Here is a 6,579-nt window from a genome sequence, read left to right as displayed (position 1 = left end):
AGGAGGGACTGCCCCATTGTCAGGCCTGGGGCTGAGAGGCTATTCCCCAAGGAGAGACAATACACGGCCCGCAATGTACATCGGCTTGATCCCCCAATCAATGAGAGGTCGTCTGTGTCGGTGAGGGGTTCACAGCGCCTAACAAATGTCCTGTACTGCCAAGCAGCCCAGAGGCGTACCGGGGCAGTTGAGCTCGGTGAGCTATGGGCTGAGCTCTATGAGCTCTACAGAGTCTTGTATCGGTCAGGAGCCTACAGTGCCTAACGGAGGGTTCTGTGTCACCAAGAGGCCCTGAGTCGGACAAGGAAACATATGCTGAACAGGGACATGGACGAGACCCTAAATGTCGGGGAGCCTTTTTCGTTTGTCGGGACACTCTGGCAACAAAAGACGACATGAGAGCTTACGATAAGAGTCCACAATGATACAACAGAACACCCTGTGTCAGTCAGAGACCCCAGTGCCGAACGGGTGCTCTCTAATCAGCATGGGCCTGTTACGCCGAATTGGAGTCTAGGTGCCGATCACTGCACCAGCTGCGGCGATCAGGCATCTCATTGCGTCACTGAGGGTTATTACGTCGATCCGGGACCAACTGCGTCATTCAGGGGGCCTCCGGTGTCAAAAGGCCCCCCGCGTCAAGGAGGGGGCAAACACGATGTGATGTATCTCTCCAATGACCTCCGTGTCGACCAGAGGACCCCGCCCCCGAGTCCCCAGCACGGCACTCAACGCTTAAAAGGGATGGTCTTTAACCCCTGACCCGAAAACATCATGTCCTCCCCGCAGTATTTTACACATGGAACCCCTTACCCGGAAAAAGAAAGATGAGGTATTCTCGAAAGTGTTCTTAGTGTTCTGGAAATGAGGAAAATGAAAAAGGCCAATACAAACGAAGACGCATATGCTTGCTCCGAGCCGACCTGTGAAACAGATTGCATACAAAGTTTGAGCCTGCGCACTCGCAATCTTGAGAGTCAGAGCACCGATGGCCAGGGCTACTATTTCCATCAAACCGAACAACGCGTCCGCCGCAGCTAACACCGGGCGGCGGGCGCCTGGCGCGCGAGAACAGGCCTCCTGAAATATGACTAAAAGTCATCTAGACGGAGGTTTTACCGTTAAATATTAGACCGGTGCATGTCGTTCACATGCACAGTTTTGAGGCTGCCCTTTGAATAGATAACAGCGGCAGCAACACGAAAGCAGATAATCCACCCTTACCTGTCTACTTCCACCGCCAAATTTCAGTGCCGGTTTTGGGGTACCGTGAATGCTAAGCCGTTCCTTTCATGCATGTGAACATTGCACAGAAAAGTATGTTTCAGGAATACCTCTGAAAGGTGAATTTTATATAATAAAGCGTCTAAAGGCACTCCCTTCAGAGACGCTGTCGTTTTCGGCCGCCCACTAGCTGTTGACTAGCGTTAGCAGGAGGATGGATGTACCGCGGCCAGCGGAGACTGCAACGCCGGACGAGGGGTTTTGTTTCCAAGACTTGCGAGCACGCGTGGTAAAACCTTTGTTATGCTTTTGCAACTACCCGATTTTGAACGAAGGCTTGTCATTCCCGGATGAGGATGTGTTGGCTTTATTGATACAAATTTCTGTTATATATATATACATTCACGATATGTCTGTACAACCCTGTATATTACATATATACATATATATATATATATATATATATATATATATATATATATATATATAGATATATATAGATATATATATATATCTATCTATCTATCTATCTATCTATCTATATATATATATATATCTATATATCTATATATCTATATAGATATATAGATATATATATATATATATATATAATGTATATATATATATATATATATATATATATATATATATATATATATATACATTCACAATGTGTCTGTATAACCCAGAACAATTATGGCAAAACCCCGAAGTGCCAACGGCTTGGAAAAGGGTAACTGAACTATTGTGAAACTAACAGCGCCAGCGAGTGATGTTATATAGCCATTTAACACCTAGCTTTTCAGTTAACTGACTCCAAAATATCAATAGAAATGCATCTCTCAGTGCTCTCTTAAAAGGGAGAATAATGCAACATAATATGTTAAGGAAATCGTGGCCCTAGAAATCATTAGCCTACATCCAGTAATCTTCATTAGGTGGGCCCTGCGCCAACCCTGCCCCCCCCCCCTCCCCCCCCCCCCCAACCGCCAAGACACTGACAGGGATTTTGCGTGGGTGAGCTCAATGAGTACCGAGGATGCGTACATAAGTATAATCGCAGGGGCCCTGAAGAGCCAACTTAACTAGCCTCGCTGCTACAACCAAAGCGCGCTACGCACAAGACTGAGATGAAAGGCGTTTCGTTTGTCACACCTCCGAACTAAAGCGGGTAACGTCCGCTTTTCGTTCAGAGGCACAACAGCTGTGAATGGCATATTTATCATAGCGAAACGAACAGGCAAAAGACATTTTTGAAGGGAAGGTATCTGCCTAAGGGCATTTGGGAACATTTTCATCATTTTCTGAAGTTATGAGTGGTACTGAGAGAAGCTGCCTCGAGAATGGAATATGATAGCTTCCTATATTATGAACATTCTATTTTTATGGACATACAAAGAAGTGATTAAAAATTATCGAACACAGTTTGTTAAAAAGATTTGATCCGAACCCTGTTGAATGGATGGATTCGTTGGGCCAGAGCTCGCGCTAAGTAGTGCTTGTTGTTTGAAACCCTGGCCATACCATCCGATCGCGCAATTCCAGGCAACGGCAAATTTAGTGGCGTGCCGCAATGCAAATTTAACGTGCCGCAATGCTCGGCACGGTCCGTCCTACCCTCTAACGTCAACTGACCTTTAGCGCGACCACTGCCACCAGCCGCAGGCCGTATATGCCAAAGGCAAAAGCGAGCGCGTAAAGTGACTCAAGCCCACCAATCTACGGGTGGGTGGACTGGAAGGCAGGCGCAATAACCAACTGAGCCCTTAGAACGGACTGGAATGCACAGAATGGTAACACTATGTTCTGCCACTACCACTTTGTGTTACATGGGAACACATGGTGGTAACTTTTGCACGGAATGTACTTTTCGACATGGAGACTTTTTGTTTTTTTGCAATTGCATTGTACAAAATCATTAAGCACGTATACTGTTTAGTGATCCTACAGAATGGCTTCGTGCAAAGCCATTATCGGTCAATGGACGAAAAAATTTCACGCAACTTTATACCACACTTCATCTCATAAGGAGTTCATTGCATCGGTATTGGGTAAAACTGATATTTAATACCATTAAAGAGAAAACGAAATGACGCACCATTGACTCACCGTTGATAAACATATCCAGCTCTCAGCCCGTTTCAGCCGGTATAGGCATGACTACACATGTCATTCCAAGAAACAAGTTCTTTATTCACCATAAATCTAGTGCACTGCGGCACAGTTTTGTGGCTCTTCGCTCCCCTTATTCATTATTGTTCTCTATAGCGTGTCCATAAGGATTCTCAATAAAACAAGTTAAACATCAACACAGGCGAACTCCTTTTCCTTTCTTCTCGTCATTTCTTTCACCGTTTGATGTGCTCAACGCGATGTGAGTGCCTTCAATTCTCACTTTGCTACCGCACGTTTCTACTGTCACTGGGCTGTGCGTGGGACATATCTCTTGCATCATGGGTGACAGTAGGAAAACAAATTGGGACACCTATGTATATCGTCAAATGGCCCATTCTTTGAAAGGTTTTCAAAGAGTGGGCCTGGCAACCCAGCAAACGAAAGGTATGGGTTCGTCACATATCCGGACGCCAGCTAAAGCCTTAGATGCCTTTATCTTGACACAGTTGGCTTCGGTATTCGGCTCAAGATGCACTCCACTTGGGTTCCATGTCAGATGCCAAGGTGTTCCGTCCAGGGACTGCCAGCTGCCGTCAGTGACCTCGTCATGGACGCCCACCCAGAAGTTGTAGGTGGTGCCAGCCTGTACGGCATAGGCGGCCAGAATGGCGTCCATACCGGGCTCCTTTGGATGGCCTAGCCTGGCGCCGTGAACCAGCTGACCACAGTGCTGGTCCGCCTGATGGAAGGGCAGCGGCTGGGACACGAACAGGTAGCAGTGGGCGTCGATGTCCAGCCAGTCGTGGGGACAGCCCCGCAGCAGACCCCTTGGCTGGGGGGACTCACACACCCCCCGCGTCGGGGCACCACACGACCGGTAGACGAGTTCAGCTGTGTTGCGCTGACTTTTCATGTGCAGGCAAGTACCACCATTGCCAAGCGGTACTTTGGGTAGGGAGCTTCCAAATGGTGTTCTATTGGGGTTGGTCCAAGGCGGTTTGTCTGTCGCCCCGAGCCACTCGGCAGTGTCAGGACGACTCGAGTGATGCAACAGGAAAGTCATCTCCAGCTCGTCTTTGACCGACACAATTCGTGAGCACTGGTCTGGAACCATGCAGGCCTTGTTGTATTTTCCACGTGTTAGGAGTTCTGAGCTTCTCAAGTAGCAGCTGCCGTTGAATGCAATCCAGCCGGAGGCGCAGAAGGTCGTGACCCGAGTGACTGCCCGCCGGGAGTAGCTGCGTTGCTCCAGCTCCGGCAGCAGTGTGTCGGTGAGCAGACAGTGGTGGGGGTCCACCAGCAGCTCGCACAGGCCCCCCGGCCCGTACCGGAAGCCGTCGCAGTACTCGGGCTGGAGACGGCCGCAGCGAGCGGCGCATTGCTTCAGGTTTGCGGCTTGGAAGGAGGAGAACGCGGCGTTGGTGAAATTGCCCTCGATGAGATCGAAGAAGTCGCTGGTTATGCCGGCGGCGAGAGCTGGAAGGAAAATTCCCAGTATCCACATCGTGTCACAAAATGCGAACAGCAACGATGCCTTAAGAGTTTCTCCGCGCACTGAAATGCCACAGAGCTTTCCCCTAAATAACACTCGGCCCTTGCGGGGGTGCACTCTTGGAGACGCCTTGTCGAGCTATGGACTGCCTCGCCCACTGCCACGTCATAAGACTGGTTTGTTGCTTGTGCTTCCAGGCAACACAGCATTACTCTCTGAATTTCCGTCTTCAACGAAGGTATGTCACGGATGCCGCTGGCAGGCCATGATCGTGACCTCAAGTAATAAAACCAACGTGAGCCTTACTGTTGGACAGGAACGCTCAATAACACTGTCTCACGCCCGCTGAGGCATGGCGCCAAAGGTCAGTTGCATCTGAGACACGGCGCCTACGCGGTCAGTGGCTCATAGAAGCTCAGCAAAGGACACTACATCGATACGCTCGCACGCACGCATACACGAGAGTGAGTAATAGAGCGAGAGCGGGAGCGAGAGAGATGGAGAGATGGAGAGATGGAGAGATGGAGAGATGGAGAGATGAAGAGATGGACAGAGAGACAGAGAGACAGAGAGACAGAGAGACAGAGAGACAGAGCAGGCAGGCAGGCAGGCAGGCAGGCAGGCAGAGAGGTCATGGTGACCGAATTGATAAATACTGTTTTTAGTTTTGCATTTGGATAAGCGACAAAGACTACGCTAGACAATGTGCTCCCAAAAAAGCTCACCCTGGTCATTTTAGGTCAGTGACCTACTCTGTCATAAAAGAAGTCCATGGAAGGTGTTTAATGTAATTCCTGCTATCAATATATTGGAAATAAGCACTAGAAACCAGCCCATACAGAAAGCCCGAGAGTAATAAAACGGGTTGGTTTTGACCTTGGTTTGACCTTCATGCCTGACACTAAGTCAATGCTATTTGTTTACTTAATTGTTGTGTTGCCTAAGAAAGTGTCTCAGAGATGTCCGGCCTTGTTTAACACTCCGTGTTTCGATCACTTTAAACGATCCCCTAGAATGTGCCTTTGCTGAAACCATGGCCTGAATTTGACCTGCCATAGGTCAGCGACCTTACAAGGTGCATCTAAATTTGTGATGTCAGGCGATCCGCTATTTACTTGTCTACAGCTATGCAAAACTTGGCGAGGCTACGCAGCGCTGTTCGGAAATCCTTTTGTAAAACCCTTCAGGGGGGGGGGGGTAATTTCACCCCCCTCCACCCGAGCGCATGTTAACAATTCCATGTAAAGCGTATAATGCGGCTTCTATTGTCACTAAACTCAAAATATTCGCCAGAATATACTCCATGCATCAAGCTTTAAAGCAACAAAGCAAGTTGGTTGGAACCTAGCTGTTATGTTGCTTAAGAAACTACGTCAGAGATGCACGACTTCGTCTAACACACTGTTGTTGTATTAGATTGAAATATTCCCTAGGCATTGCTCGCTGAATCCAAGGCCTAAATGTGATTTGCCGTATGCCAAGGACGTTTAAAGGTATATCTCAATTTTGGGTACCAAAGATCTAATATTCAAATATCTAGAAGGGCATAATTTGGCTCGGCTGTGCAGCACCGTTCGGAAATCATTAGCAAACAGTGAGTTTGGCCTCCCAACTTCTGAAGCCAAAGCACAAGCAGGGCATTACACAGATCGGAAATCAAAATCATATCCATTTTAAAGAGGGGTTCTACCCACCGTTTCACTGGCAAAAGAAATATAACGTAGCGTGAATATAACGAACAAATGAAT

This window comes from Pollicipes pollicipes, unplaced genomic scaffold (assembly GCF_011947565.3).
Source record: "Pollicipes pollicipes isolate AB1234 unplaced genomic scaffold, Ppol_2.1 Scaffold_4219;HRSCAF=4965_pilon_pilon_pilon, whole genome shotgun sequence".
In the NCBI taxonomy this organism is placed as follows: domain Eukaryota; kingdom Metazoa; phylum Arthropoda; class Thecostraca; order Pollicipedomorpha; family Pollicipedidae; genus Pollicipes; species Pollicipes pollicipes.
Note: the sequence above shows the minus strand (reverse complement) of the source record.